The sequence below is a fragment of the Cucumis melo genome, chromosome 9 (assembly GCF_025177605.1).
Source record: "Cucumis melo cultivar AY chromosome 9, USDA_Cmelo_AY_1.0, whole genome shotgun sequence".
Classification (NCBI taxonomy): Eukaryota; Viridiplantae; Streptophyta; class Magnoliopsida; order Cucurbitales; family Cucurbitaceae; genus Cucumis; species Cucumis melo.
This window is the reverse complement of record NC_066865.1, coordinates 7157-17053: the sequence shown is the minus strand read 5'-3', so window position 1 is coordinate 17053 and position 9897 is coordinate 7157. Positions and strand designations below refer to the sequence as shown.

At 43.8% G+C, this 9897-nt stretch overlaps 1 non-coding gene across 1 annotated transcript; it reads right to left on the bottom strand.

The window, feature by feature from the left end:
* Positions 1–4573: 4573 nt before the first annotated feature.
* TRNAY-GUA (transfer RNA tyrosine (anticodon GUA)) lies at positions 4574–4656 on the bottom strand. Its single transcript has one exon. It is a non-coding gene; the product is annotated as a tRNA-Tyr (tRNA).
* Positions 4657–9897: the final 5241 nt, after the last annotated feature.

The following is a 9897-nucleotide window of genomic DNA, read 5'->3' as shown; positions in this document are numbered from 1 at the left end:
GAGTCAATGAACAAAGGCTCATTGAACTCGACTGAGGTTAGGAAGGAGAGGGGCGAAGCTCATTCCTTATTCTGCCACTTAGAAGGAGCCTGAATGAATAAAGAGCCCTTTCAATAAATAAAGAGAAGAGGAGGCTCGACTGAAAGGAGTCCAAGATTCAAGCTGAATCAATGAATAAAGTCATTGAATAAAGTCAAGGCAGTCGGACTCATTCATTCCACTAGAAGAATCTGAGGATAGGCTTTCTGGCTTTTAGTGGTCTCATTGATAAGGACAGAAAAGCTAATATGGAAAGTCCTCCTCTTCTTTTTTAGCTCATTAGATAAGGCGCAAAGAATTTGCGAATCTGGATCTTTTAGTTTTTGGTTAGGACTCTGAAAGCGGAGGACTCATGAAATTCCACTAAGTCAAAGAATATTGACGATCATTGAATAAAGAGAAGCGACTCAAATCCTTTGAGCCTCTTTTATCCACTAAGTCAAAGATGGAGCGCAAATCGACTTCGTCTTCTTTTTCTACTTTCTCAAATATATTAGCCGACCTCTGAATTCCACTGAAACGGATATCCTTTCTTTCAAACTAGACTCCTTCTACGCCGTCCTCCGGACTCTCTCTTCCTTTCTTTCAAATCTTCTTCTTTTCTTATCAGAACTAATAATCAGATCATCAACACCTTGTTCATTGACTTTCTTCCTCTTTCTCGTCGCACCGCGTAGTATCGTGATTCAGAGTTTGACCTAGGCTTGATCTTTCCGACTAGTCTTCTTCCTTAATTGTTGAACTTTCTTCGGGCCTTCGTAGCTTAATTAGGGCGTCTTGTTCTTGCTCTCGCATATTCTATCGTCAAGTAGGTCAAAAAAAAATAGGTATACTTTCCACTCTTTGCCTTAGACTCGATTGGAACAAAGCTAAGAAAGAAGGAGGCGGAATGGAGAAAGGAAAGGGACAAGGGCGGTCTTGCTTGGCGCGAAGGCTGCTGGTTTGGGGGTAGGGTACGGTACTAAAGGTCCTCGGACTTCCAGGCGGTTTTTCTTTTGGGCAGCTGTTCACCGTTGGATCTCGCCAATACAGCCCCCCATAGTTTTCGTTACCGAGATATCTTTTTTTTCATTGTTCCCAGGGATTTTTTGGGTAATCCGCTCCCATGCTGCAAACAGTCAAATCTGAACTCAACCCTGTCGCTCTTCTTTCTTTCCTCGCGGGCAGGAAGCACACCAGCTGCGTGCCTTGCGTGATTCTACTGTGTTTTTTGCACTTGACTGGGTGGACAGTTGACCGGAAGAGAACTTCGATTCGCCCGGCCAGCAGGCGGGCGGCGTGCTTATCTTATGTGACAACACTACAGAGCGAGTGGCTCTTCTAGGCGGGCTGCTGTGTGACAACACTACAGAGAAAGCGGCGCTTTCGTGTAACATGCTATGGTCTCAACGCCCTTACGAGGTAGTGATGAGTTTCACGCGCTCTAAGCCCGGCCCGCGCGCGGTTAGGAAGATTGGCCACAGAGCGGTACCACCCACCCTACCCTACCACCTATAGGCGGCCGTCCGTCCTACAGCCGCCCGAAAAGGAACTGCAGTGATCTTGAATAGGAATCCTACAGCGATAGATAGAATCCCCATAAAAAGACCACTAGATCGAGCACCAGTGATTTCGTATCCGGTCAAAATCTTGGCTAATTGATCGAAGTGGGTAGCTCCAGTAGACCCATAGATCATGGAACAAATAGGGTGGGTAGGCCCAACCACCACACTACACGTATAGACGCGAACCCCCCTCGTTACCGTACGTGCGACTCTCACCGCATACGGCTCGCACAAAGACTCCTAAATCCATCCCGAGCCTTTATTTGCCTTCTAGTTCCATCTTTGACTTAGTGGATCAAAGAGGTCCTCCGGACCAGTCCGAAGGTTCATATGTCCTTATCAATGAGACGGGTCGTCCGAACCCTTGTTTATCCACAGGCCTAATTAAGCTACGTAGGACGAGTCAGAAATCCATATTCATCTGAATCAATGAACAAGGGCTCGACTGAAAGGAGAGAAAGACTGATCCCTATTCAAAGGCTTGAAGGAGTGCAACTCAGAAATTCTCCTTGTTATAGTTATAGAACTCCTTCGGAGGTTATGAAATAACTCGACTGAAAGGAGAGGGGGGACGGATGAAAGTAGAAAAAGACAAGATAAAGATCAGTTTTGATAAAGCTCTGAAACTCTGATCTTGAATACTCTTTGACTTGAACGCCGTAGAAGGCATCAAAATTCAATGAAAAAATCAAGGTCCAGGTTAGCTTAATTAGTCATTGAGTCCTTATTCCTTCCTTTCACTTTTGATTCCCGTAGGAGGAACTTCAGCATTACTAGTCAGCCTCATAATATAGAAGATGAAAGTAGCGGATAGACTTTTGACTTTTTCGACTTTTTTCATCAAAGAACCTACTAAAAAGATTCAAGCCTATCTCCAAAGATTCCACTGAAACTGATATCCTTTCTTTCAAACTACTCCGCTACTTGAATCTGATTATTAGGTCGGACCCCGTAGAATTATAAGAGGTCTAGATGCGAAGGACTTGTTCATTCCACTGATTTTCATATTCATCCACTCAAAGAGATTCCACTCAAACTTATGGCCCGTAGAAGTCTCTCTGTCTTCTCTTCCTTGTCTGATTTGTCTTCTTATAATAGAAAACCTTCCATTAGTAATCTTAGATATTATGTCCACTGAAATCTTGTTGGATAGGCTTGGAGTTGATGGAATTTCATTGTTCTTGGACTAGAATAAATGAAACTACGGAGAACGAGCGGAGCCCTAGGAGGAGCAAAGAAGCGGAGCGGAGGCTCAAAGAATGATCGGCCTCTCATTGATAAGGGCTAAGTCAAAGATGGAACTAATAGGAGCCGGAGGTTATTCTTTATATGGATTTCAGAGTCCTCCGGACGACTCCAAATGATAAGGGGCGGTTCGAAGAAAGTCGACTAAGAAGGAGTCAATGATGATAATCAGGGTTGAATCAGGGGTTAGGAAGGAGAGGTTCAAAGAATTTTCAAGCTCATTCCTTATTCTGCCACTTAGAAGGAGCCTGAATGAACAAGGGCTCAATCAAAAAGAAAGTCATATTCATCTGTCTGTCCTCCGGAGCACTAAAAGCCTGTGGAGATGAACAAGTCCGGAGGCTCAAAGAATCAATCCCACGGAGCGGTTCATTGCTTTGAGCTTTCTTCTTTATTGGTCTTCTTCTTCTTCTTTCTTCAGTGGATAGTCGGACCATAAAGAATAGATTAGGAGCTCTCTTGTCTTCTTTATTCTTCTTCTTTTTCACATTCTTTGAGCCTTGTTCATTGCCAATAACATCGATCAGTCGCTGAAATTATAAGGGGTCCAGATTCCTTATAAGGATTCTGACTTGACTTTATGAAATTCCTTGTTCATTGATTCAGTCGAGTTATTGAATAACCTCCGCTGCATTCTAATGGATCCAAATCAGTCCTTCGGACGGTCCGAAGTGGAATATGAATATGGATTTCTGAGTCCTTCGCTTTCAGACTCCTAACGGAGCTCTCAAATTCTTTGAGCCTCCTACGGTCCTCTGGAACTCGTGGAATGAATGAGTCCTTCGGACCGACATGAAAAGGCGAACTTTCAGTCCCTTCGATCATTCTTTGAGCGTCCTCCGGACCTCGATCATTCTTTTTTCCTCCTACGGATAGACCAAAACCATAGATTTGAGCCGTCTCATTGAGAATCAAGTCAAAGACTTTGCGGGATCAAAGAGGTCCGTCCTCAGTCGTCAGAAATCCATATTAACCTGTGGTCCGAAGGACTTGTTTATATCCATATTCATCTGCCCTTATTAATGAGACAGGTCTCGTCTTCTTTCTTTTATTGCATTTCTTTCTTTGTGTGACGGCTTATAAGAAGAAGACAAGTCCCCACGTCTTTGATTTGAGTCGCTCCGCTTCGCGCCTTCGGAGGCTACGTGCTTTCTTTATTGGGCTGTATAGTAATCCTTCAGTTTCTTTCGGAGGATAGGTCAACTCCTTACGGTATTTTTGAGGTTCTTTCTCTTCGTACTTATTTGAGGTTCTTTCTTCTCTCTCTTTTCTTCTTCTTCCAAATCAAATAGTAGGCTCTCTTATTTGACTTTGGAGCATTCCTTTGATTTGCCTCCGGGTTTGTTGATTGAATAACCTTTCCGGTCGAGCATATTCTAACCTCTCCAATCCTCGATCAAACTTGCCTTCCCCAGGCGCTATTCAATGGGGGGTCTTTCCTTCGCCTATCGTATGTATTGGCTTGGGCTTCGTGCAGAAGCAAGGGGGCATTCTGGCGGGCGCGCGCGTGTCGGAAGGCCGACCACTACCTAAAAGACAAGGACTACAAGCCAAAGCGGAAGCGACTCGCTTCTATTCTGGTTGGGATTGTCTATCGATGGGAATCTATAGATCGTAGTAATTCGGCAACCTCTCTAAACTGAAATACGATAGAATTGAAAGGGCACGGCAAAGCTCGGTGGGCCTTCTTCCTATGCACGAATGCCTCCTTTCTCTTCTCTTCAGTCTACAAGAAAGAAGTTCAGTGGGAGAGGCAGGATTCGAACCTACGTAGAAAAACTTCAACAGATTTACAGTCTGTCGCTTTTGACCGCTCGGCCACTCTCCCCTTCCCGGGCCTCCCCTCACTCAATGGGTTCTAAGAAGGAGGGCTAAGCCCTGAATCAATCAATAAGCTTTTTGGTTCATATTCCATTTCTGTACTTGCGCTCCTTTGAAGGAGCAAAGAATCAATCTCCTACTCCGCCTTCCTAACCTCACTCGAGTTCAAGGCAAATTCTTTCCGCCTCTCCTATATCTGAAACGTAGAGTACCTTCGCACCTTTCAGTCGAGCTATTTCATAACCTAACGGAGGGTGAAAAGAATATTGAGAAGTCCTCGATGTTGTTGGGAGAAAGCCTAGGATGAAAGGAAAGTTCAGTTTGAGTGGAAAAAAAACAAAGGCGCAAAGAATGATCGAGGGGAAAGAGATGAATATGGATATAAATCAGTCAAGAGGACGGGTCAAGACCAATGAACAAAGGTTAGGACTCATGAAATGGAATATGAACCTGTGGATCAAATCAGTGGAATCAAAAATCAGTTCCTCTTTCTTTTTTAGTGGAATGAACAGAGAATATGGAATCAGAGTCCTCACTGGTTGAATTTCAAAGGCTCGACTGAAAGGAGAGAGTTTCCATATTAGCTTTTCAGGTTGAAAGGACTCATTCATTGATCTATTTGATGCCAACAAGATTGAAGTGGAATAGGAGAAAGGAAGTCCTCCGCTCTGCTTCTTTGCTCCTACGGGAATCAAAAGTGAAAGGAAGAGGATAAAGGCATAGGAAGAAGAATCAGACTAAAGGACGAAGATTCTTTGAGCCTCCCCATTTTTTCTTAGGAAAGGTTGAATATGAAAGGAAGAAAAAGGCAACGGTTTTCAAAAACAAAGAAAGCTATCCAGATCCATTGAGGCGGAAGGTTTGATATTATCGGAAAAGAATCAATGACCCACGCACGGGGCGGGAGGATCATAATATCTAAAGACTCCAAAAACAAAGGTCCAGGTTAGCTTAATTAGTTCATCTTCGTCCTTATAACTGCCTCTTAAGGTTCAGGTTGGTCCTACGTAGCTTAATAGACTCCGTCCTACTACGCCTCCTAAACCTACCTAAAAAAAGTTCAGACGAGACCTGAAAGGTGCGAAGCAGAATAAAGCTACGAAGGACTCAATGAACAAGGCTCGACTGAAAGGAGAGAGAATTTGAGAAAGACTGATCCCTATTCAAAGGCTTGAAGGAGTGCAACTCAGAATGGAACTAATAGGACGGAGGACCTCTTTGATCCACAGGTTCATATTCCATTTCATGACTCATCTGGAGTAGCTTAATTAGTCTCATATTCGTGAATAAAGGAATCAATGAATAAAGGTTTGAGACAGGAGTGCAAGTCAGAACCCTTAATAGTAAATGAACAAGGATCAAAGAATGATCGGAGAATCAATCTACTAAAAGGTCAAAGGAAGAAAGCCTATCCGTCTCTCTGATTTATGGGACTCTGATCTATTCTTTATGGTCCGCTCCCTCCTTTACCGATCCATACCATAGGCTTGATCTTTCTTTTCTCGTCTACTTAAATTAAATGAAAGCAGGAAGATGAAAGTTTCAGTGGAATTCTCACAAAAAATAGGGATTGGAATTTTGAGTGGTTTTTCGCAAATTCTTTGACTTTATTCATTGATTCAGTCTCGTCTCAAATTGACTAATGAATTAATATGGATTTCGATCATTCTTTGAGCCTTAAGATAACATAAGTCCTGATTTTTTCTTGAGGGCTTCGTCTTCTCACCTTTACATAAGCTACGCCCTTCTTCATTGACTCCTTCTTAGTCGAGCTTCTTCGAACCGCTCCTTATCATTTTGAGTCGTCCTCCGGCGCGAAGCGAAAGGACTGATTTCAAAGATTTTCAGGAGTGCAAGGAAAGAAATCCATATAAAGAATAACCTCCGTCTGCGACTTTGAGTGGAATTCATGAGTCCTCCGGACCGGCTGGGGCTGACGATTGCTTTTTCTTAATACAACTTCAGACAGCGGCAACAATCATTCTCCTTTCATCAAAAAAAAGGGTGTGATAGCCCTTCCTGACTTTCGAATAGTAGTAGAACCATGGCATTGCCCTTCCCGTGTAGTGGGGGCGATTACAGAAGAGCGCGCCTTGCTGGGGTTCGTAGGAACCATAAAAGATGGGACACCTCTCGAGCGAGCCACTACCTTATAAGCCACCCGGTAGAATTACAAGCCTGCGATCAGTGCCTTCTTCTATCTCCTCGCCCACCGGATCACCTAACGGTTTTCCTTTGCTAAAGCATAAGCCTCCTCTTTCTTTTATCGAGAAATCGAAGCGTCCTCAGGTCGCACCGCCCAGCCCAGGTGTTCTGGACTAGAAGTGTACCCGTACCGGCGTTAGGAAAGGTCCATTGAGACCTTCCCGGTCGCCGGGATCCTTCACTACGTATAGTCAGACTACGTTCTGCACTTATACTGTAGTTAGCGGAAAAAAGAGTCAGTCCCTCTTGTAAAGGAGGAACTCACCCCACTCGATGGGCGGCGGGCATTCGTTCTTATCACTGGGCCATCGCCTAACGGCTTTCTCTTAGCGAGAAGATTTTCACTGATCACCTACGATATTTGATCCATCCAATAAGATTATGGAAAGGGGCAAATTCAGTGAGAAATCGGAAGGCAGGAATCGCTAATTCCTCATGACTGAGATGAAGCGCCCACCTGGCTTGGCTGGAAGACCGAGCGGTGACGAAGACAAAGAAAGACAAGGAAAGACAAACCCACGAATGCAATTCAAAAAGATCCGATCTTTCCTGCCTGATTTCTACCCCAGGAATATTCAGCCTTTCCCCCCATCCCCCCGAGGAGAGTCAGAAAAAGAAGTATAAAGAAGTACTAAAGAAGTACTAACTCCGGACAACTACTAACTAATGAGAAGAAGGAAGAAGGAAAACAAGTCTAAATAAGAAGAAAGAAGTACTCAATCCAAGAAGTAATCCGGACAATCAGTCTTTGAGGGAAAGAGGTCAATCCCTAAAGGGGGCATTCCTGATGATCCAAATCAAGTATGACGAAGAAGAACTACTAACTAATGACAAGCATAAAGAAGTACAAAGAAGTATAAGAGGTAAAGAGGTAATAAGGAAAATCAGTCAAAGAAAGAAGACGAGAAAAGAGAATCTTTCTTTTTTGCACTCCTTTCTCTCCTTTCAGTCGAGACCTTTTAGTGTGGAATGAGAAAAGAATTTGACTTTATTCAATGATCTTTGAGCCTTGTTCATTGATGAAGATGAATATGGATTTCTGAAATCAGGGTCCGGAGGTTCATATTATATGGTTCATGACTTGCACTCCTTAACAGTCCTTTCGCTTCGCGCCGGAGGACAGGTTCATATGTCCTTTTTATTGAGGGCTTTGACCCTTTTTGGACCTTTGTTTTTCCACTCAAAGTCGCAGACGAAGGACTCTTGGCTGAATCTGTCCATTCTTTTCACATTCAAGGTCCTTATTCAGTCATTTATAAACAGGCTCGCAAGGACTCTGGTCAGTCAGTGACAAAGTACAAGACGAACCCTATCACTGGGAAGCCTTCGTCAGCCTCCTGCCAGGACATTCTTCAGTAGTCCTACCAAGACAGAATCAAGCCCTTGTCCGTATCACTCTCATCAAACCCACGTGGAAACTCACGATGGCACTCCTTGTATAAGAGCAGGATGATTTCTGAAAGGCTGTATAATCGCATCGCCTAGGTTATCTATTCCATGCACTCATTATGGACCATGTACCGGATGCCTACGTCATTGAGATTTGCGGGTAAGGCCACGAGATTGATCTCACCACGGGGAGGACGAGACTCTTATTCTTTCATAAGTTCAGTTCTTTATCTACTATCAAAAATCTTGGGAATTGCAAGCATTTCTTTCTAAGCTTATACACTTTTGATATCTGAGTATGATCAGGAGGTCATGAGAGAGAAGCAAGAAGAAGGAGAGGGGGACCGGGCCCTATCACTATGAAGTAGGGTGCGGAAGTCTATCCCGATAGGTTTGAGGTGAGTTTCATAGGTCTTCTTCCATTCTCCCTTTCATAGGAATAAGTCAAAGAATCTGAGTAGGATGAAGATGATCCCTTTCGGACTAGAGAAAGGCGAGACCTCATTCTCCTTGGTTAGAAGAAGAAAGACTGGAAAGGATCAAAGCTCATTGAATAAAGAGAGTGACGGAATCCATAAAAAAGTGATAGAAGTCAATGAACAAGGGCTTTCGTAAGCGAGATCGGCAGATTTTTTCATTGAGGCGCTTGAGCAGAATCTTGATCTGTGCTCTGGCTCTTGAACAAAGAGAAGTAGCCTCATCCCGCTGCTCTTGAATTACTTGTTCCCGACCGGGCAGCATATTCTCTTTTTTCCTTTGCAATATGATAGATAAAGGTTCCCTATTCGAAAAAGAAAAGAGAGAAATGTGAACACACAGGGCTGAACCCCATAATCCTACCAGGATTTGTGAATCTCATTCCATTTCCGAGAATCTTCAGCAGTCGGGAGTGAAGATCGTGCGGAAGTCCAAGAATGAAATTCAAGTAGCCGGAGGTGTAGAGGAAGAGGGACAAGGGCTGTCGAAAGATCAGTTCCAGCAGGTTAGGAGGCGGAGCAAAGGGATTGACTTGAGCCTTTCTTCTTGCATTCTTCTTTTCATTTCTCTTTTCTTGTCCGTGAGTGCTTTGACTCAGTCTTCTCAAATGAAACTACCACGGACCGCGTAGAAGGAGTCTGAAATCCATATTCGTTCTTTGAGAGGATAGGGGTTCCTTCATATATTCCGTAATTTCATTGATTATCGAGGCGGTCTAATTCCGAAAGATCCACTTGCTGAACTCAAAACTCCCAGAAAGCATCAATCATATTTCATTGATCCTCTGACAGGGTAGTAATCCTTCAGTTTCTTCTTTTGATAGGCTTTCCCTTTATGGAATGGAATTTCTGGGACTGACGGCTTTCCTTTCCACTAAATCCTGAAGTTGATCCCTAATCCTCCCTAACTAAATAATCCCACAGCAGGCTCGACTGAAAGGAGAGAAGGAGTCCATAAAAAAGTGAAGGAAGTCGATCAGGCTCAAGTGTCAAGGGCTGGTTCGCAGAATTCAGGAGAGGCGGAGTAGGAGTTGAGGCTCGGGTGTGCGCGGGCTCAGTTGCTGCTCTCTCTCTTGAAGGATCTCTTGCATAAAGAGGATAGGCATCTGTCTCGGTTGTGCCATCAAGATCAAGTATGAAAAAAGGCTGAATTACTAGAATAGGACCCAAGCCGATCG